Below are 24,501 nucleotides of genomic sequence, written 5' to 3'. Positions count from 1 at the left end.
ACGCGGTAGATAGTGACAGGATGTGACAGTTCTTCTGTGGGAAATGAGCTCTGTGGTTTCAAAGGTCACTGCAGATAAGAGCACAAACATAATCAGAGTATACTATCATTATATAAGTAATTCATGTGAGGATTATATTTAGGTAAAACAAAAAACAAATAAAAAAAAACATGTAGACAAATGATTTTACCAAACTATATACTTTATAAATGATAATGTGCTTTTTATGTCCAATACTCTTGTATGTTATGCTCATCAGCTGTCTTATAGGCATGGCCCGCTGTCTTTTCTTTTACTAGTTGAGTCTCCACATCACGTCTACAAGCCTTAAAGATACTGGGCGGACAGCACGACAGTTTATCCTCCTTCACAGCTCTTAAACTAAGGGTGCGTTCACACTTGTCATGTTTGGTTCGATTAAAACGAACCCTGGTGCGGTTGATCGGTTAGTGCGGTTCATTTGAACATATGTGAACGCTGCCACCCGAACTCTGGTGCGCACCAAACAAGCGGACCGAGACCGCTAAAAAGATGGGTCTCGGTCCGCTTCCAAACGAACTCTGGTGCGGTTCGATTGATATATGAACGCAACACGGACCAAAGACATGTAAACGGACCAAAAACCGGATGTATAATGTCACAAGATGCCACGCATAATGCAGCTGATTTGACGACGCGGAAAGATCGGTGTACGTTATCCAAAATGAGTAACTTTAACGTTAGAGGGCAAACGTAGAGCAACGAGGAAGAGCCTCATCAATATTTGATCTGACGAGCATGTTTCGAAAATGCTAGAAAAAACACACAAAAAGCATACCTGGCTCTTCTCATCAAAGTTCCTGTGTTGCCCATTATTAGCAGGTACAGACGACAGAACGGCCGTCTCTTTTGCACAACGGAGGAAATCCTGCTGCTGTTTTGAATGTTTTGAACATTTTATGAGCTCTTCATGAGTTCTCAGCGGGTAAAAATAATGCCACATGTACACGCATAAAATGATCGCGTTTAATCCAGCACACAGCGTTGTTTTGAACATTTCATAAGCTCTTCATGAGTTCTCTGGTAAAAAAAATAATGCCATATGTGTTACACGCATAAAATGACCGCGTTTAATCCAGCACACAGCGTTGTTTTGAATGTTGTGAACATTTCATGAGCTCTTCATGAGTTCTCTGGTAAAAAATAATGCCATATGTACACGCATAAAATGCCCGCGCGTGTAGTCCGCACACAGCATTGTTTTGCATGTTCGGTAAACGAGCTCCTACGTCATATAAACCGACCAATCAGGTTGTGAGCGTCTCCCTGTGCCTTTGGTTCGGTAACTTTAGGTTCGCTGTTAAAAATGCCCGTGTGAACGCTAAGCGGACCAGGACTATTATGTTTGTTTTTGTTTTTTGGTCCGGACCAAACTAACCAAACGAACCGAACTACAAGTGTGAACGCACCCTAAGTGTCTGTTATGGCAAATTTTCAGGCCAGGATTTTTCATCTGGATCTCTGTGTCGTCATTATTCTCCTGACTTACACAGGTACTGATTTAAGACCAACATTTCTTTCCTCTCATCACTTGTTTTATGATGCCTTCATCACAAAGCTGTACTCTTTGCATGTATGGGTGTATAAAGTCCAACATAATTTGATGACTATAATTTTAATCAAATTTTACAATTAAGCGGTTTAGAATAAAGTGTTGAATAAAGTTGTATCCTAATGTGTGTGCGTTTTTTATCAGGTTTAAAAATTAAGCACCATGAAGACTGTCTGATGAGTTTTTGCACATTTGTCAAGTTTTTCTACTGCATGATGACAGTGAAGTTGTTTTCACAATGTTAGCATCCAGGGCTTTAGTAGATGTTTGATTTTCTGTCTTTTCATCAGATTGTTCCAAATCAAATCAAGAGCAAAAGATTCAGCAGCACATCAACAAAACAGTGTTTGTGGGAGAAACAGTTACACTTCACTGCAACAAAACCTCATATGATGATGATTTCACATGGAAAATGAACAACTCTGTTATTTTTAGGCAGGTGCCTGATATTAACATAACTAAGACAAACTTCAGCTCAAACAGGATTTACATCAACCCAGCAGCTCCAAGAGAATTAAAAATATATCAAATACAAGCGTCTGATGCAGGAAACTACTCCTGTTTTCCAGCAGCGATAAGATGGATATTAACAATAACAGGTTATTACATGATTTCAGTTGCTGGATTTGTTTTCTTTACAGACAAGTTTACCATTACTTTTATTTACTGTAAAAACTGCAGTGATTGTGATTTTCTATCTTTTTATCAGATTGTTCCAAATCAAATCAAGAGCAAAAGATTCAGCAGCACATCAACAAAACAGTGTTTGTGGGGGAAACAGTTACACTTCACTGCAACAAAACCCTATTTGATGAAGATTTCACATGGAAAAATGTACAACTCTTCTATTTTTAGTTATGACTCGACCAGTAACAAAACTATGAGAAACTTCAGCTCAGACAGGATTCACATCAACCCATCAGCTCCAAGAGAATTAAAAATACATCAAATACAAGCGTCTGATGCAGGAAACTACACCTGTAATCCAGCAATGATAAGATGGACATTAACAATAACAGGTTATTACATGATTTCAGTTGCTGGATTTGTTTTCTTTACAGACAAGTGCACTATAAGTATGTTTTAATCAGTGACTAGTATCTAGTAGTGCCGGTTGACATCATCTGAGTTTGACTCTTTTCAGAAAACAGACCAGCGTCACCCAGAGAAATGCCGCTCTAATCGTCTCATGTTCTGGAGTCATTATGGTCTGTCTGATAATCACTATCAGCATCTGCATTCACAGGTGAGAGACATTGGGTGCGTCTCAATCAGCTCCCTGTTCAGTAGTCAAGGCACTGATCAGGGAGTCAGCTCATTGACCTGTCCTGGTCAGTGCCCTGACTACTGAACTAGGGAGGTGATTGAGATATTGATTTAAAAAAAAAAAAAAAAAAAAAATTCTACATTTCTTAGATTTGACATGTACTCTGACATGTATTGCAGCTCCTTGACCTCCTGTTTAAAATGAGTAGAAATATCCAACTTTGTCTGCAAAAGTTATTTTCATTAAAGGCCCACTGAAGTGCTTTGGAACGCGCCGCATTATTCAATAGGTGTGTTCGACATCGGCTACGGCTGGATGCATGCGATCGGCGAGAGTAGCCGAGTGCAGGCGGGGAGGAGCAGCAAACGGAGACGTGAAGTCGGACACTTTCTGCTTACCGTGGTGCTGTGTTTGCAAACTTTATCACAGCTGAAGTTAATTAAATGCAATATTTCTCAAACACACAGATGTTTTAATGATATTTTCATTCAATACTTTATGTACTGCTTAATAAAGCGTCTATTTGGACAAGATTAATGTTTAACATATAAACATACACTATCAATGAAGTGTTGTCAACGGTTTTTATCAGTTTTAGTTTGATAAACATGACAATAAAACATTGCGAGTACATGAAAAGAAGTTTTACTATTATAAATTAATGATTTGTGAGCATTAGTGTAACATGCTTGCATACTGCCTGCGTGACACGTGGTCAACGCGTGCATGCTTCAAATAGAAGAGACGCCTATTTTTCACGCGACACGCAAGCATGTTGGAAGTGTTTCCAGGCAAAATAGAATAGGAAAAGATGTTTATATGCCATTTTGACACGAATACATATTAATAAATGACATTTTCATGTTTGAAAGTCTGTAGGTTAACATAAATGCAGATATAGGCCTAATTGTAATAATAAAAAACAACATAATTAACGATTTTGAAATATTAAACCTGTCAATAACAGAAGGAAATATTCTGTAGCCTATTTTGTCAATACCGTCAATAATAATAGATATGTGCTCAATAGGCTACTGCCGACGTTGTCTTTGCTGTATCAATAGGCAATATATTTATATTTAACATGAAGTATAGGGCTTCCCTGTACATTAATAGCAGCAGCAGCGCCGCGTCAGACACGCTTCTGGTGTGCAAAGGCAGAGAAAACGCCACGCAGCCGCCCCGCGCCCCCCGAGCCACACGCAACAGAAACGTTGGGATGTGTGCGAGGCGGTGCGTTAAACTAACGTGAAAACAGACTTTATTTGCCTCAAATGAAAGCATATTTACACTGAATCATTTCCTATCACATATATAGTGTGCTATGTGCCTTTCACCATGTAGAAATTAGTAAATGTGTGTTAACAACTGACCGATTTTAGCCGCAGCTTCAGCAGTGTAAGGGGGCGGGCTTTAGATTCTAGAGAGCATTTTGATTGGACAGAAGATTTGACAAGAAAGTGAAGTCTGCGATGATGTCACCAAAATCTGAGATTTGCGGCCTTGTCCTTTACGCACTGAAATTCCTCCAGATTCCTTGAATCTTGTAATTATGTTATGCACTGTTGAATGTGAAATATCCAAATCTCTTCCTATCTTTCTTTGAGGAACATTGTTTTTAAACATTTCAATAATTTTCATACATATTTGTTGGCAAACTGGCGATCCTCTGCCCATCTTTGCTCCTAAAGGATTAGATCTTTCTTGGATACTGCTTTTGTACCAAATCATAATTACAATCACCTGTTGACACAACCTGTTTCAAATCACATCATTATTTAACCATTTTACCTCATTACTAGTCCTAAATTGCTCCTGTCCCAACTTGGTCTGAATGACAGGAATGCATATTTACAAATGACATGAAGTTGACCAGGCATTAAATATTTTGTGTTCATATTATCTGCAATGAAATACAAGTCAAAGTAAATTTAGAAATCTTTTTTTATTTGCGTTTTCCCAACTGTCCCAACTCTTTCTGATTTGGGGTTGTATTATTTAACACTTGTCCAGGACCCAAACATTCAATCTTCATTCAAACTTGTATTTAGGATATATAAAATGCTAGCTAAATTAGTCAACCATTTATAAAATGTAAATTCAATCACATTAAACTGTTGATGGGCAAATAAAGTAAACTGAGATTTTGTTTTAAAAGACATTCTGTTGTTCTCCAAATGCTTTATCATTGTAATAGGAAATTGCGGCAGAGGACCATCTCTGGACCACATAAGGAGGATGTAAGTATATTTACCACGCCACAGGTTATTATTGGGCTTTTATACATGTTCCCAATTGAGAAGTTACATTTCCTGTGATGTGTTTTCTTTCTATGCGTGCATGAACTGCATAGGTGAAGATGATCTCTGACTGTGACAAACACACATTAACAGCCTGTGTAAGTCAGTTCAACTTCACACCTTCATCATCCTGTTCACTGTCCCTGTCTATCACTGGACACAACTGCTAACATAACACATTTTAAAAGATAATTATTATTTACATTAATTATAAATATTCATTTATATCTTGATAATAGTATAATTTATATTAATCAATTATATGATAATTTATGAATTGCACAGAATTTTGCACAGGGGCTGAAATGTTGTGTGTGTTTGACTCGTTTTATCTTTGTTTTCATCAGGTCTACAGTCTTCAAACAGTTTCATGAACGTGATCTTTCCTTCTCAAGACACAAGTTTATGTGTCTGTTGCTGATCAGATGAACATCTCAATACAGGAAGATGTTTTTCAGTCGTTTTCATGAGTTACAGAAAGGGACCATCGCAATAATAAATATAAGTACAGGCTCTGTATGAGTGTGTGTGTGTGTGTGTGTGTGTGTGTGTGTGTTTTCAATCAATAATTAAGAAAATTGTTAAAATCATATCGTAACAATATAATTTTGGGGTTAATGTAGTTTGTAAAACCAACCAGTTTTTTTTAAAGGACATGCCAAAGTACACTTACAGATGCTAAAAAGATCAAATGTTCCACCCTTCAAATAATTTCAGTAACTTTTGTTTTTTTAGAACAGTGGCTCTCTTACCAATTTGCACATTTTGTATGTGTCTCAATCAGCACCCTAGTTCAGTAGTCAGGACAGGGATCAGGGAGTCAGCCATTTTAATGGCTGCAAAATCATACCAGTGCACTGAAACGGTCACTCCTTAAAAAGTCCCACAATGCACCGTGAAAATCAGAGGGCATTGATGCTCACTATTTTGCTTTTCTGAAGTGTGAAACATAATGCAATAAATATTTTAAATACAAACCAGTATTCATTTATATTTCAGCATAAACATACATCACTAGACAGGTAATAAATTACACGTTAGGTACAAGTTATGCTAAAAATGTTGCATGTGGCTGTCGTGGAAATTCTCAATACGAATATCTGACTTCACCACGAACAATTCAAAACAACTCACAGTTGTTGATATAAAACTAAAGTATCTCGAGGTAATCCCCTTCTCGAATACATCTAACACAATTTCAATCCTTCGAGGTAATTCGCCTCTCGAAGTAAAGTGATGGCGTCCCGTCGAGAAGCTACTATCACTAGCGTTGACTCAAACACACGTGAGCACACAGATCTTTAGCATCTATACACTGTCACCGTCCTTCTCAGCAGTACGCTGGTCTCTGCAGGATCCTTAATACTTTCGTATTATAGCCTCACCTGGAGGACGTCTCTGTAGTCTTCCAACACTATTACTGTCTCTGCTGTGATCTATTGAGCGCAGAATCTTTAGTACTTCTATTCCTCAGCTACGTAGCAAACTGACACCACTCCCAAGTTGCTATTTGCTGAAATAAAGTTTTATTCACAGGCCGGGAGATCACTGGTCACAACAACCAAATGAGTCTCCTGAACAGAAAGAAACATGTACATTTAAACAATACAGCTTGAGTGAAAATCAATGTCACTCAAGTTTCCTTCACTGTGATTGGTTCTGGCGATTGGTTTATAATGTTCTATCATATGACTTCTATTTGTGTTAAGCACTTTTTTTGGGTGGTCTTTGACCTGAACATCCTTATTCTGCGTTTTTTTTTCTGTAGTTTCATGTTAAATAACCCTTTTACAATTTCTGAGGCCATTATATCAAATATTTCCATCACATGGCCTATATGTAACAAGTAAACTATTTATTATAATGTACTTAAAAGGGTTACTTCAGCAATTTAGCATTAAAGCTACACTATGTAACTTTTTTAGTTTATTCTTAGCTAAAAACACTTAGTTCTTTCAAAAATACATGTACTCATTAATGTATATTTACTTCTTTCAAGTAATAAAGTATTCTCGTAAGTTTATAATATGCCATTGAAAATACATACGGGTGAGGGGTTCGAATGCTGGTCGCCATGTTGCTCCTCCATCTTGAAAGTACATTAGCCAAAGAGGGACATACCCGTAAATTCAAGCTTCGCTTTTCACGTTTTAACACTCGATGGCACTCATTGACAAGGTCGAACTGGAAGCCATGTTAATCTTGCACTAAATCGGCCACTGTAGGAGTTAAAACGAAATCGGAATTGAGAGGAACAGAAACTAATATTCACTGGATTGTCGTATACCTTTGCAACGCTAGATGGGGGAAAATATCACACAGTGTAGCTTTAAGCTTTATCAGTAGAAATCCGATAGTATATTTGAATGATCTTGCTTGAACCCCTCATATCCCCCTGAGACAAGAGATTTATGCATTTCATTTCTGGAAAAATCCTCCAATAGCCAGCAGTAGGAGCTATTTCCGCATATTTTCAACCGGTCCATGGTGAGATCGCACTTACAGCACTCGGCTGTAAACGGAGTGGTGCCGAGCAAAGTGAGTGTTTCAACTTTTAAAATTAATTTCTATGAAAGTTAAGCTTGGCAAAGCAAAGGCATGAACTGTAAACACGCCAGACTGAACACGTGCCGTGAATGACTGCTGCACTTACCTCAGCTCTAGTAATATAATCTGACTCCTGCTGCGTTTGTGTCGTGACACTCACTCGGTTCACACACATTATATTGAACAGACACGTTCAGTTTATTAATTGTAGTTTCTGTTCTCTAACTGAACTAAATTATTTTATTTTATGAAAATGATATTATGAAAATAAAAACAATGATAAGGGCGGTTCCACAGTGGGCAAGTGATCCAGAAGTGGTGGCTTTGGGAGTGCCCTTGTAGGTCAGCGAAGCAAGTGCATTCTGGGAGCTGTTGTCTTTCATCCACATGAGCCAAAAATATTTTCTTGTTTTTCTCAGTCCAGAAGGCACCAAATTCAAATATTATTTCACGTTTCTACTACATAAATGACCCAATTTAAATACACATTAATCTTTCCACAGCGCTGAAGAACCCCTTTAAAATAAAGTCAAAAAGAAATTAGTTCTGCTGTCATAAACCATAAATACCAGTAATTATGTTGTCATGTTGATGGAAGAGAGTGTCCCAATGTGTGAGCCAGGGTCAGTGCCTGAATTTGAGTATACAATATAATGATTCAAGACCTACACTAAAAAAAAATGTTTAAAACAAATAAGTTACCCTGTTGCCTTTTTGAGTTAATTGAAATTTAAAATTTGAGTTAATACAATTAACATTTTTTTGAATTGACAATCTTTATTCAAATATTATTAAAAGGATTTTGTAAGCATATTGTGTGTGTTTTATTTGTGATGACGCAGTGAAATGTCTGGTGTCAAAGCAGAGGATGAGCGAGTTGGTGGTCGAGGCCATCTCACTTGTTTATGTGGCGGTCGGACAGCCTTCTCCATTGGCTGTGCGGGCCCACTCAACCCGGGGTACGGCAGCCTCTTAGGCTCTTCTGGCAGGGGCCTCCCTGCAAGATATATGTGACGCGACAGGGTGGTCATCGCCTCACACTTTCGTCAGGTTCTACGAACTGGACGTAAATTCCACTCCTGGGGCTTGTGTGCTCGCTCCTTAGACAATGATACAGGCAGACACCCAGATCGTATGGGGACGTGGGTATTCTCATTCCCAGAGCGGAGACACAGCTTGAGTTCCTATAATAGGGAATGTCTCAATTACGTCTGTAACCTTAGTTTCCTGAGTGGGAGCGAGACGCTGCGTCACCCAGCCATACTCCCCGCTTGCCCGCTAGCGTCTCGCTTCAGTCTCTTTACATAAGCTGGGGGCATGTGTTAGCTGGCAGGCTTTATAGTTTCCAGGTCTATGATGTCACCCGCCTATGATGTTCCGTCTCTCTATTGGACTGATTACATATGTGCTTCACGACGCAATCACGCAGAGGCGTTCCCAGCGCGGTGACACAGCGTCTCGTTCCCACTCAGGGAACTAAGGGACACTTTCTGCTTCCTGTATGGCTCCTAGGCCTGAGTCGGGCAGTGGGGTGTGTGGCAGAGATGGACACTCGAGTCTGCAACTTGAACTCGAGTCGCACTTAAGTTGCAAGTTGTGAATTGACTTGGACATGGACTCGTGAACAACTGGCCCAAGACTAGACTCGAGACTTGACTTGGACTGGACATGGACTTGTGGAAAAATTGCAAGTATTTTGGCACGGCATTCTAGATTACGTTCTCTATTTACTACCCCTCTTGACAGCAGGAAACCTTTTACTACGGGACCTTTTACTATTCATTCGTTCACAAATATGTGCTGCAGCAGCAAATATCACAAAACTTTTCTAAACACACACAGCCAGCAAGCGCGTGACGCATCTGGAGGCACACAAATTTATCACCATTAGAAAAATGCTGTTAAATAAATTAGCAGCAAATAGTAACAATTTAGTCAAGCCTTACCAGAAAGTAACAGTACTGATTAAGGTAGTATTTTGTGTGCTTTATTATGCAATTTTAAAGTAAAATGTATCTATTTTGATAGCTCAATACACTGTTAATTAAAACAACTAGCTGGAGAAAAAATAAATAAATAAATATATATATATATATATATATATATATATATATATTTATTTATTTATTTTTTCTCCAGCTAGTTGTTTTAATTAACAGTGTATTGAGCTATCAAAATAGATACATTTTACTTATACATGGGCGTCGGAACCATTGTGTGTGGGTGGGACAAGACCCACCCACTTTTTAAGACCAATGATATTGGACCCACTAACTTTTATCTTCTCTAATTCAGCACATGTCTGCTTACATTGACTACCCCTTAACCGAGAAACTTATTAAGAAACTTATTATTAAACACATGTTAAACACTTTATTTCCCCATTTCTAATATTTTCAATTTTTTTTATTGAAAATAAATACCTTTCCGATCTGATATGTGATGGGGAAAGGGAGTAGAGCGAGGGTGGCAAAAGGCGGATTCGAACCTATGTTCGCGATATGCGTCAAAACGTAGTGCTATGCATCTTATGGTCTTACCCCTACTCTAAAGCCACGGTAATTATTTCAGTGATTTCTGTAATTTTGTCTGGCCCAATCAATCGTTTAGTAAACAGCACTTTTTCTGTCTGGATACGGAGCATAAAAAACATGCAACTTGTTCATTATCATTATCTGTGAAACTGTTGATTTCTATGTCAGTTAAATGAATATAGCCTTTTTATTAGACTATTTGTATTAACTGCATTGAGGTCTTTTTTGGTATAGGAAAGGGATATGGCCTAAAACGCACCATAATGCAGGAAATCACATCTATGAAATAATTTTATATATATATATATATATATATATATATATATATATATATATATATATATATATATATATATATATATATATATATATATATATATAAGATATATATAAGAATATATATAAAGACTTAAACTTGGACCTTAAAGACTTGAGACTTGACTCGGACCACAGGGAACATGTCTGGTATCATGTGGCAATGGAGGCGTGGTTTAGCAGGTTCTGCACGTACTGAGAGAGTGGGGAGAAACGCGGTGAGCAAGTAGGTCAACTGCATGATGATAAACACCTGTGTCTGCTTGCAGTAATTGGTGCGGAGAGACGGGCTAAAACCACGCTGGAACAATGGCTGGGGAGAGAGACCAGCTGAGGACTCGTGGGTGGGTGACAGAGCTGAGAGTCCTGGGCGAGACTGTGTTACAGAGTCGGAGACTTTATATGTTTATAGAGTTTAAATGTTTATGAAAGAGTGTGTGGGGCTAGTTTGTGTAGTTATTGAGAAAATAAAACCCACACGTCTCAGTTTTACTTTATTTTGTCAAATTATATATTTGACAAAATAAAGTAAAACATGAACAAGCATGAGCTGTTTAATAAGACAAGTAAACACCGTAGATAGTGACAGGATGTGACAGTTCTTCTGTGGGAAATGAGCTCTGTGGTTTCACAGGTCACTGCAGATAAGAGCACAAAATTAATCAGATTATACAATCATTATATAAGTAATGCATATGTGAGCATTATGTTTAGGCGACCTGTGTTTGTATTTAACCGTTAAATGGGTTAGGCATTGTTTTTTTTCAAAGACTGCATAAAAAAAAATCATGACTGACTCCCCTTACGAAAAAGTTTATTCAAGTGTGCTATTAGTACTTCTTGTAAACCAAAAATAAAGTATTCTTTGTCTGCTTTTTATGTAATTCTCAGAAATATACTTAAAATTGCACTTAAGCCCTAGTGAAAAAAAAGTATACTAAGTATACTTGCGGCCAGACTCATTTTCAGTATACTTGAAGTGTGTTAATGACTAGTTAACTTGAAGTGTGCTATTTTGACACAACTAATTTTGTACTAAGTATATTTAAGTTGTAATTAAATTGTGTTAAAGCACAACTTTAAGTGTATTTAGTATACTTTTGTGTGCTAAATTGGAACAACTTTAAGTATACTTAGTACACTTAAGTATAGTGACTAATTACATGCTTTAGTGATATTAAATGTGCTTTATTTGTATTATAAGTATATTTTATTTGTGTTAAGTATATTTTATTTGTATTATAAGTATACTTTATTCGTGTTATAGTACACTTTATTTGTATTATTTGTACAATTTGTCTTATAGCATACTTTATTTGTGTTTTAATAAATTACAAATTAATTACCAGTATATTCAGAACACACAAGCAATATACTATGAATATAATATATATTTTATTTACCTTGACTCATTCAAATGACTAAAAATATACACTTTGTAGTCAATAACAATTTAATGTGTTATTACTTAGCTATACATTGCACAATATACTTTGAATTACATAATGTCACACAATACAGTATTTTAATGTGCTACCTTACATTTTAATGAATTACTTACTGACTTACTTTCCCAATGTTGAATGCATTTGTTTTCAAGGACATTACAATAAATTAATATAATCTAACACACATAACTAATGAAGAGACATTTCATTAAACAAGCCCAACGATTTTTATAAATGGTTTCACATGGTTTCAGCAAAGCTAAACAAAATTAACTATGTTTTTCATTAAATTAACACTGGAAGATGTTGGAAAACATATAATTGAACTAATTCCACTGACCATCTCAATACATAAATATAAATTACACATTATATTAAATTTTCTGGTGAGCTGCTCATTACACTTGCGTCTGATCGCCGCTTACACATCATCTGGGACAGTTGACAGCAAACACTCGTGAAGAACGCAATCTGTTAACAGAATATACGAGATAAGGTCAGGTGCATGTTCATTCAACTTTTTATTCACGTTTAGTGACATTACATATTAACTTACTTACCTCCAAACAGAAGGACTTTTTCCGGTGCTTTTCGGGATCTCGTAACGTTTGGCCATTTTATTCCAAAACAGTTTATCGTCACCATCAAGGTCAGGCAGCGATGTGACGTAATTGAACTGGTCCGAAGAATGAGCAATGTGCTTTCCGCTTTCAGTGTTTTATTAAATAATTAATGTTACGCAACATTGTACTTCACCTGCAAGGCTGCAAACCTCCCGTGAGTGAGTGTCATACAGACGAGTACCGTCAGAAGCTCTGCCTCTGATTGGCTGCAGGCATTGAGCAACACAATCTGATTGGTCACAGATCAATGAAGAGACATTTGAATTCCGATAAGAAACAACTATTTAACTCATATTTTCTTGCGTTGTATTTTAAGCGTGCTGTTGGATTCTTCTTTGCCAGTGTAAACTTATTAAACATATTTACACTTAAATCACAACTAAAGTAGGGCTTATTACTGCGTATATTTAAAAATGGGGTTTTAGTCCATATTTTATTTAGGCCTATATAATAATAATTTATTATCACTTATTTATTAATGCTTAAGCTTGAACAGTTAAGCATGAATAAATAACCTTAAACAGTATTTATAACTTTTTATACAGCTTAATGATATTAATTATGTATTTTTAAAATATGCTTTTAGTGCATTGTTAACAATGACAATTTTGAGCATAAGTTTAAAATATATAAAAAATATATTTTAAAGTAATGTTCAAATAAGTGCACTTTACAAAAGCACACTGAACTTTCATTTAAAGTATATTTTTCTAAAATATATTTTTAGAAAATATACTAAAATACAATTATTTTAAAGTGTGTTAAAAGTTGTATTGTGAAATATGATGCTAATATATTTTTTGTATATTTAGAAATGGTACATTTTTTGTAAGTATATTTCTAATATACTATCGGAAAAGAGAATATATTTGAAATACAATAAAGTATACTTTTTTTTCACTAGGGAGTATACTTGACTTATACTGACAGAAAAGCCTAAGGGCCCCATTTGAGAGCATGGTCTGAAGCGCATGGCACAAGAGCACTGAGGCCTTAGGGCATGTCCGAATCCACTTTTGCTAGTTCAACGACGGAATAAATGGTTGGCACACCTGGCGCATGGTCTAAAAGGATTGTACCTAGTCTCTTAATGAGTCATGGGTGTGTTTTGGATGTAAAGTGCAATAAACCAATCATTCTAATTTCCTGAGCAGTTGCAGTCGCGCCATGGCAGATTTGCTATTTACATGGTATAAATTTCAATAGGAAAGAGAGAGCGCTTCTCCAGAGAGGAATCTTTTTATTTAAAAAATGTTTGTGTGCTGCTGCGCATCCCTGTGTGTGTAATAAGCAAAGTGCATGCACATCGTTGACCCACCTATAGGCGCATATTACTAACTCCCCTTTTAAATAACACTAAAATACTGACTTTAGACCTAAAATACTGAACACGCCAACAATGCACCTGTCGGGCTGAAACTAGCACAAAAACACTTGCGTCTTGCCTGGCGTCACATTGCACCGGGTGTATGATAGACACTAGTATATTTGCACTTTACTTACTGAATCTTTTAATAGAGATATACTCCAAAGTATAATTAAGTATACTTGGCTTGCATTTGCACTTGTACTCTTTTGATTGAGTAGCCTTTTAAATACTTTTCACATAATTTGACATACTACTTAAATTGTTAAAAAATATTTATTGTTTGACAAGTTTTATAAAGAAAAAAGATATATTCCTGATTCTGAAAATCTGAATTTTTGTGTAGGTACTAAAAACCACTGGTACTATATGTAGGATTTTACTTCTAATCTACTCTTTCCCGGCCACTGACTGAGTTTTCTGTCTATCTATGTGCTATTATGCATCTTCTGAAAGAGTACAGAATCTCAGGATCAAAACACAAGTGAACTAGAAGCAGAAACAATTGATAGAAGATTGCTTAAGCAAATGTAAAACAATGCAATCTTCAAACTAGGGTTGGGCGATATAGCCCCAAAAAGTTATCACAATATAATTTTCCATATCAGTCGATATCAATAAATATCACAATAAATGTAAAATCTTTATTTCTTTAAAGTTTAAAGGCATATTTTTGCTTCTGAGTGAAAGATGTAGAAAACAGACAGTTAACTGTGGTTTTAAACTATCCTTTATTGTCAAAAGATGACAAACACTTCTCAAACAGGTGAACAATTTATTAAAACTAAGGTAGTTATTAAAATCGTAATTGTGGTCAGCATTTATTCTCGATGTACATATCAATAATATCGTTACTTAATCGTGTAAGTAGTAAAACACTAAAAACGCAAACGGGAAAAAAAATGGTCCACTGTGCATCTCCCTCTCTCACACAAACACACACACACACACGCGCATCTCATCGACAAACCTCACCGACAGTGGGCTGGTCGCGAGGGGAGGGAGATAGCAAAGTTCAGTATTTGTGGCTCTCCAGTAAGGGCTGTCTAGTCTATTTTATTCATTTTAAATATTGGATGAAATTATTTCTCTTTTGATACAGGTGATGCTGAGTCATTAATACATCACCAAAGACAAACAATTATGATAGCGATCATGTACAAGTCCGATGTTTTAGTGATTATAGTTTGGTAGTGTTATTTTGTTGTAAGTCACCCACTGCAACTAACAAGGTGATAATAAGCCTGTATGTGAATGTAGTTAATGTAGATTTACCGCTGTGTTGGGCTCAATGTTATATGGAAGAACTTCGAAGAAGCACGATAATTTAATAACTAAATTCCGTGTGGAGAACGTGAACTATAATAAGCAGTCCACGTACGTCGCTGTTTTATGTCGGATGGGATCGCCAAAATATCTCCAGACCACTGAAGTCGAGCGAACTAACTTGTCAGTGATATCCGTGTCGTCCGAGCTGGTCGTGAGCTCTGAGTTTTCTTCACTATCGCTCATTTTTCTCACTCCACTTCACTCCGATCCTCCAAGCCTGTCAGACACTGACTGTAAACAACAGCGCGTGCAGCACCCAGAAGCCCGGTCTGCAATACACATGCGCAGCATTAATCATAGCACGCAAGCATTATATTGAGAATTTATCGAACTGTTGTTATCATTTTATCGAGGAAATTTATATCGAGATAATTACTATCGTTTTATCTCCCAGCCATACTTCAAACATTAAACATCATGTATAAGTTCAAAACAGCCTAACGTTACTGAATGAATTTAGTCCCAAGCAGTACATTTATACTGAGACAGATCTCACGGAAATGCGTATAAATAATACGAGTGTGCAATGTCGTGAAATGTGTACGCCAAAACTCATTTTGCCGTGCAAATGGTACACAGGTTTTCGCTTGCATATGACACAGTTTTTACCGTGCATATGATACGCACTTTATGGTGTATTATATGCACGAACCCCTTAACCCTTCACCCTCAACCTACCCAAGAGCGTGACATATGTACATGCCATAAAATGCGTATTATATGCATGCAAAATACGGCATACTATTTGCACTCATTTTGGTGTATACATTCCACGACATTGCACACGCGTACTCGTTGATATGCATTCTCATGTGATCCTTTTGTAATATTAGTATACTTACTACATAAAGTATATTAAAAAGCAAACTTGAACTTGAATTAAGTATACTTATTTTTTGTACGCGTATAATGGATAATGGAAACTGCATTCTGTATAATTGACAATGTTATTTTTATGTCAATAAAATCAGCTGTCTTATAGGCATTGCCCACTGACTTCACTTCTGTCTTTACTGGTTCAGTCTGCATCACGTCTGCATACTGAGCGGACAGTACGACAGTTTATACTTCTTCACAGCTCTTAAACTGAGTGTCTGTTATGGCGAATTTTCAGGCCAGGATTTTTCATCTGGATCTCTGTGTCGTCATTATTCTCCTGACTTACACAGGTACTGATTTAAGACCAACATTTCTTTCCATTCCTCACTTGTTTTCTGGTGTCTCAAAGCCGATAAATAGGATATACCCTTAGCAAACTGATATGGGTAAAAGGCCATATAGTTTGATGACTAAACAATATGATTTACTATATTACAATGAAGTGAAGAAAAAATGTTTTATTCATCAGATTAAAACAAGGTACACACTTGCTTATTTACTGCATGATGAAAGTAGTTTTGGTAAATGGTTTTCACAAGTTTACCATTCCTTTTATTTACTGTAAAAACTGCAGTGATTGTGATTTTCTGTCTTTTCATCAGATTGTTCCAAATCAAATCAAGAGCAAAAGATTCAGCAGCACATCAACAAAACAGTGTTTGTGGGAGAAACAGTTACACTTCACTGCAACAAAACCTCATATGATGATGATTTCACATGGAAAATGAACAACTCTGTTATTTTTAGGCAGGTGCCTGATATTAACATAACTAAGACAAACTTCAGCTCAAACAGGATTTACATCAACCCAGCAGCTCCAAGAGAATTAAAAATACATCAAATACAAGCGTCTGATGCAGGAAACTACTCCTGTTTTCCAGCAGCGATAAGATGGATATTAACAATAACAGGTTATTACATGATTTCAGTTGCTGGATTTGTTTTCTTTACAGACAAGTGCACTATAAGTATGTTTTAATCAGTGACTAGTATCTAGTAGTGCCGGTTGACATCATCTGAGTTTGACTCTTTTCAGAAAACAGACTAGCGTCACCCAGAGAAATGTCGCTCTACATCATCATCGTCTCATGTTCTGGAGTCATTATGGTCTGTCTGATAATCACTATCAGCATCTGCATTCACAGGTGAGAGACATTTAGTTTTTTTTTCTCTTTTTTTCTTTTTGTCAGTGAAAATTTAACAGAAGTCTAACCATAGTCCAAGAACATTAACTAGTCAATAGACAAGTTATTTAGACAAAAACGACATGTACCCAAATTCAAGTATTATTTTAGCTAGAAGTGGGTTACTCATAGCCGGACTAAATCGGGTCTATATACAAGATGGTGAAATGAAGGCTATTGCTTGCTGGGTATACAGCCATGTTATTTTGAGAAATTATTTGTATTTAGGATATGAAAAAAAAAACAAAGATCTCAGCTAGTTGCGATATCCTCACATACTACATAATCACCCCCTGCTTTTATTATTTACTGAGCTGCATTTTGTTGTCCTCCGAATGCTACATCATTGTAATAGGAAATTGAGGCAAAAGATCAACTCTGGTTCAGCAAAAGAGGATGTAAGTATTTACCACACCTCTGTTTATTATTGGTCTCTCATCTTTTCTGATTGTGTATCCTGTGATGTGTTTTCTTTCTATCTGTTATCAGGTGAAGATGATCTCTGACTGTGACAAACACACATTAACAGCCTGTGTAAGTCAGTTCAACATGACACACCTCATGTCCACCACATCTTGATGTGTGTTCACACACACACACACACACACACACACACACACACACACACACACACACACACACACACACACACACACTACTATAGAAAAATACTTTGTAAAAATACTTCTGAATCTAATTGAAAACTGGAACTGAAATGCCTGTTGTGTGTGTTTGACTTGCTTTATCTTTGTTTTCATCAGGTCTACAGTCTTCATACAGTTTCATGAACATGATCTTTCCTTCTCAAGACACAAGTTTATGTGTCTGTCGCTGATCAGATGAACATCTCAATACAGGAAGATGTTTGTCAGTCGTTTTCATCAGTTAGAGAATGGGACCATCCCATGTACAAGTCTAAATTTGTATGAGTATGCGTTTTTGTCCATAACTTTGCTTATTTGATTAAATAACTTCCAAATAAATGTCTTTATTATTATTATTATTATTATTATTATTATTATTATTATTATTATTAGACACAGGAATATGGATTTGCCTAACTAGATACTGTCATTTACCATTTTCGAATAATCAGGGTGTTTCCAGATGAAAAGAATACAGAAAAGATCTGACAGGGTAAACAGAGTGATTGAATTATGATTGGCTGCAAATAACTATAACAAATGTGAATAAATAAATTATTTTGGACTATTACATTTTACATAATGCTGATGTGACTAACAATGCAGGAGGACACAAGGTGGCGCCATAGCAAACACTGAGCTGATGTAGAAATGCAGCATTACAAACAGGAAATATGAAGAAGGAGAGTCTCTGAAAACTCGAGAGGCAATACAACAGCAGAAAGTAATGAAGAAGCATTCAGCATATTTCACCTTCCACATGAACACACACTATTGGATCTGCTCGTTTCAGATAAGCTAAATACTGGCATAATAACAAAAATCTATTTTATTATATTATTAGTTTTAATTAGTTTGATTAAACCATGAAGGTAATACTTCCAGCTTGAATTTCTCCAATGACAAATCCATAGTTACACAATTTACTTGCAAGATTAACTACTTTTTTGATGGTGATCAACAGGTTTTGATCAACAGGTTTTGATGGTGATCGGCTAAAACACAATTTAATTGCACTGTCCAAGGGTTAAATAATCTGCTTATATTGTTATTGCATAGAGATTAAACATTATCAAAAAAGGAAGAGTGCCATTATTTTGAATATCAGCACGACTGTGATTTGGTTGTGGGTTGCACATAATCTCATATTGCTTAACCCTTAAACGCATGACTGTTTTGCCAATCATTCTTACATATTCGGGTCTTTAGCGACCCGGCTATCTAACACTGATGGATCTCTACCTATCATGATAATATAAAACTCTCCTAAAATTAGAGTAACAGAAGAATAAAATAAAGCATATTTTGTTACCTTTTGGAGCTTGGAAGGGTTCAGTTTGAGCAGATGTTTTATACCATTTATAACCCTTTTACCGAGGGTTAAACAACATTACGGTAAAGAATACCTATCCTTTGCCGTTAATGTCTTCAGCCTTCGAGAGGTTACAGGGAGCATCCTTTTTTTATGAAACTGGATTTATGTAATGGATATCATTTGGTTCACATAAGAGAGGGGGATGAATGGAAAGCAGCGTTTAACCCCCCTAGGGGCCATTTTGAGTACTTGGTCATGCCTTTCGGGCTGTCCAACTCCCCTGCAGTTTTCCAAGCACTCTTCAATGACGTGCTGAGAGACATGGTAGATCATTTCACTTATGTCTACCTGGATGACATACCCAGGTTGCTTCGATTTTTCGCTTTCTTACCGGCCGGGTTCTAAGAACATCAAACCCGACACGTCGTCTCGTATTTTTGACCTCTCCGAACGCCCGTCTACTCCCGAGCGTATTTTGCCGGAAAGCATTGTTTCCACACTCACTTGGGAGATCGAGTCAAAGGTCCAAGCGGCCTTAGAAGGGGTAACGCCTCCGCCCGGTGGGCCAATGAGTCGTTTATTTGTGCCAGAGGGGCTACGGTCAGACGTCATCTGTTGGGGTCATTGTTCTAATGTAGCTTGGCATCCAGGAGCTAATCGTACTAGTTTTTTGGTCAAGCAACGATTCTGGTGGCCAACTATGGCTCGTGACATCCGAGATTTTGTTTTGGCTTCTTCAGTCTGTGCCACGGGTAAGACTTCCAATCGCCCTCCAGATGGGTTACTCCAACCACTGTCTGTTCCTTCAAAACCCTGGTCCCACATAGTGCTAGGTTTTGTTACCGCCCTACCACCCTCCCAGGGCAAGATGGTGGTTTTAACTGTCGTGGACCGGTTCTCGAAGTCAACTCATTTTATTCCCTTGGCCAAATTACCCTCTGCCAAGGAGACAGCGGTGGCTGTCATAGACCATGTCTTTCGCTTACATGGCCTCCCGATAGACGTGGTCTCTGACAGGGGGCCCCAATTTGTGTCCAAATTCTGGCGTGAGTTTTGTAGATTGCTGGAGGCAACGGTTAGTCTGTCTTCGGGTTTCCATCCCCAGAGCAATGGGCAGACGGAGCGAGCCAACAGGATCTCAAGAGAGTGTTATGATGTATGGTTGCCAAGAATCCTTCCTCCTGGAGCCAACAACTCTCTATGGTGGAGTATGCACACAATTCGTTACCAGTGTCATCCACGGGTCTCACTCTGTTTGAAGGTAGTATAGGGTACCAGCCACCAATTTTTCCCAGTCTGGAATCCAAAGTTGCGGTCCCCTCTGCTCACGCCTTCGTCCAGAGGTGTCGCCGCACATGGACCAGAGCCCGCGAGACTCTGCACCAGGCCAACCACTACACTCTGCCAATCGCCACCGGTAGAAGCCTCCCGTTTACGTCGTTGGTCAAAAGTGTGGCTTTCTACCAAGAATATTCCGATCCGCGCCGTTAGCAATAAGTTAGCTCCCAAATTTATTGGCCCGTTTACTGTCACCAAAATCATTAATCCGTTGGCAGTCCGCCTCAAATTTCCTCCAGTGTACAGGAGGATCCATTCTGTATTCCATGTTTCCAAATAAAAGCCTGTGTTTCATTCACATATTAATCCCCCGGTCCCGGTTCCTCCACCGCCGTGACTCATAGATGGGGAACCAACATAGTCAGTCAATCGTATCCTGGACTCGAGACGGAGGGGACGCGGATTTCAGTATTTGGTGGACTGGGAAGGTTACGGTCCGGAGGAGAGAAGTTGGGTTCCTGCTAGGGACATTCTGGATCACTCTCTTATTGATGATTTCAATCAATGTGTAAGCTCTTCAGGGAACGCCAGGGGGCATTCCTAGGGGAGGGGGTACTGTCACGGTTCATGAATTCACCCTCACGCCCTGCACTGTGTCATGTGGTATGTGAGTATTGGTGTCTGTGTGTGGTGGTGGGCGTGGCAGCTGATTATCACTCTGCTGATTACAGCACCAGTTGCCACTTGTTTCCTGGGTCTACTTATACCTAGTGTCTAGCGTCTTGTGTTTGTCAGATCGTTTGCTTTGTTCCCTGTATGTGTGTGTGTGTGTGTGTGTGTGTGTGTGTGTGTGTGTGTGTGTGTGTGTGTGTGTGTGTGTGTGTGTGTGTTTGTGTGTGTGTTGGCATTCTCTCATTCTCCAGCAGGATCGTTGGTGTAACCTGAGCACAGACTTCGCTCTGTTCTCTCACGGAGGATCACTCTGCTTGTTCTCGGAGGATCGCTCTGCTCTGTTCATACCTTTATTCCCGTGACAATTTCCCAGTACATTCAGCATCTGGTTTATATTCGCCATCTCAAACATTCTCAAAACTATAATTTCCTGCATCTTCAAAATCAATATTTTGATCGCGGACAGCTTCTTCCATCAAGTGACTGTCACACTAATATTTGATTGTGTTCAGCCCTTGCTCTGCAGTAAATCGCTGAGCCATTTCCAGTTTTCTGTCTGCAGTAAGTGAGTGAAACGTCACTTCATCATGCGTATTAGACAGTGCTTGTTCCTTGAGGAATAAAGGTGAATTGCACTTATTCCGTCATTAAAGATTCACTTATTGTTGTGTAGAAATAAATATAAGTACACTTGGGTCATTAGCGACCCTATACAAGCTAGGCATTTTTATAATTGTATTGTTTTTTCTTGTTATATTGTTCATAATAAATTGATTGAGGAAGACTAAGAAGGTTGATGTCTAACTTAAAAAAAAAAATAAGGAGGAGGATAGTAAATGACATCCCAGGTTGCTAATGACCCGAGGTATGCATTAAGGGTTAATCTAAATGATGTAAAATGGGCAAACTGCTAATATCTGATGTATGCTATTGAAAAACACTTCCGTAATGTAAATGTTGTAAGTCTTCTGAAGGAAAACAATCACTGTGCATGATGAACAGGTATTCAAGCCTTTATTTACTCTCGAATCTAAACACTGATCAATTTCAATGTCAAATGTGGCACCATAAACCTCAAATCAAGAAGTTTGATCATGTAACAAGTAAAGTTGAGGTTAGGTTGAAGTTTTAGGCTAATATGATTAAAGGACAACTCCCGTGAGAAATGAACCTAGGGGTAATTAACAGATGGTTACCGAGTAGATCGTTCTCTGGGATGCGTTTTCATGAAAATCGAATGTAAAGAGTTTTATCTTTAAAAACAGATTAGCTTATAACGCTAGTCTATGGGGCACAGGGTAGACACAGGGTGGTAAAATTAAATCGCTAGTTAATACCACTAACAAGGCTCAAAATAGCCTCACACTAACACGGTAGCATAATGAGGGTCCCTACATGCAAACCGAAGCATTGATAACTTTGTAAGTGTACAAACAGTTTAATAAGAAGAGAATTTATAAACATAGTGCCTTACGCATTCACGGACAGGCACCATCTTGGAAAACAGGCTCGACTAATCGATCCACGAGCGCTGTTCTAAGTGAGCTGGTCGATAGGAATTAAGTTTGTGAAATGTAATAACATGGACATTTTTAGTTTTATTTATTTATTTTCTCTGTTGTGTTCAGTGTTTTCTTCCGGAAACAACGGACCATATGATATTCCAAGTCACAGTTCATCACTTAGCAGAGCGCTCGTGGCTCGATGAGTCAAGACTGTTTTCCAAGACGGCGCCTGTCCGTGAACGCGCAAGGCACTATGTTTATAAAGTGTCGTCTTGTTAAACTGTTTGTACTCTTACAAAGTTCTCAATGCTTCGGTTTGCATGTAGGGACCCTCATTATGCTTCTGTGTTAGTGTGAGGCTATTTTGAGCCTTGTTTGTGGTATTAACTAGCGATTTAATTTCACTACCCTGTGCCCCATAGACTAGTGTTATAAGCTAATCTGTTTTTAAAGATAAAACTCTTTACATTCGATTTCCATGAAAACGCATCCCAGAGAACGATCTACTCTGTAACCATCTGTTAATTACCCCTAGGTTCATTTCTCACCGGAGTTGTCCTTTAATGATGACTATCTCTTTCAGAGATGCAAACCACCCATTTGTGGTTAAAGAAGTGTTCAGTTACCATGTTAAGGTACAATGGCCGCTTATGTATTTCCATTAATTTAAGAGTGAATGTATTATGTATAACATTTGAAATTTTTTGTCACACATTTGTGATTGAAGTGGCATGTCCCACATGTGCTTTATACGCTTCATTGCAGCATCTTGATTAGAGTGAATCATTGGCTTCTCTCTGTGGCTTCCTGCTTGTCTTTTCCTGTCAACTATAATCGTCACTGGTTTACTTCAACGAGATGCGTTCAGTGTCATGAATTCTAAACTCAGTACTTTACTCTTCTGTTTATTGCATTATAACGCTTAAATAATCATTTTTTTAAACATGGTTTAAATAATACATTTGATTAATTCAAGCTTAACTTTGCTAAGTAATTAGCTCAATTAATGGAAATGCAGATGTACTTGTCTTGCCATTTACCAAACTATGTTCAAAAAGTTTTGAATTCTGTTATTAATATGTTGTACTTAAAATATTCTATTATACTTTGAACTTATTCTGAGTGCATATGCTGTATGTACACCATTTAAAGATTTCTGAATTCAATTTGATTAAAGGGTTTTGTTTCTAACTCTGATATTCATGTATTTCAAACACATGGCTGACAGTGTAAAATCATAAAAGTTATTCCACATTATTTAGTAATTATTATGTTACTTTAGGTTCAATAAACTCATCAGCTCTATTCGCCCGCTGTCTTCACTTCTTCCTTTAATAGTTGAGTCTCTGCATCACGTCTACAAGATACTGAGCGGACAGTACGACAGTTTATACTTCTTCACAGCTCTTAAACTGAGTGTCTGTTATGGCAAATTTTCAGGCCAGGATTCTTCATCTGGATCTCTGTGTCGTCATTATTCTCCTGACTTACACAGGTACTGATTTAAGACCAACATTTCTTTAAACCCTGACTGTTTTATGATGTCCTCGTCTCGAAGCTGATAAACAGGATTATGCTAGATGATATGAGTATAAAACTCAACATAGTTTGATGATAAAATTATTTACTATACCACTTGGAGCTGTTGAAACATATATTGATTATATTGTATTTTAAAATAATTCATTGTGATGTTTTTTTTTT

The 24,501-nt window shown here is 37.5% G+C and overlaps 1 long non-coding RNA gene across 1 annotated transcript; it reads left to right on the top strand.

Moving 5' to 3' along the window:
- The first annotated feature begins 5,048 nt into the window (after positions 1-5,048).
- On the top strand, positions 5,049-5,967 carry LOC137076000 (uncharacterized). Its single transcript, XR_010905153.1, has 3 exons — positions 5,049-5,098; positions 5,212-5,256; positions 5,506-5,967. It is a non-coding gene; the product is annotated as an uncharacterized lncRNA (long non-coding RNA).
- Positions 5,968-24,501: the final 18,534 nt, after the last annotated feature.

The sequence above is a fragment of the Pseudorasbora parva genome, chromosome 5 (genome assembly GCF_024679245.1).
Source record: "Pseudorasbora parva isolate DD20220531a chromosome 5, ASM2467924v1, whole genome shotgun sequence".
Lineage (NCBI taxonomy): Eukaryota > Metazoa > Chordata > Actinopteri > Cypriniformes > Gobionidae > Pseudorasbora > Pseudorasbora parva.
This window is presented reverse-complemented; position numbering and strand designations above follow the sequence as displayed.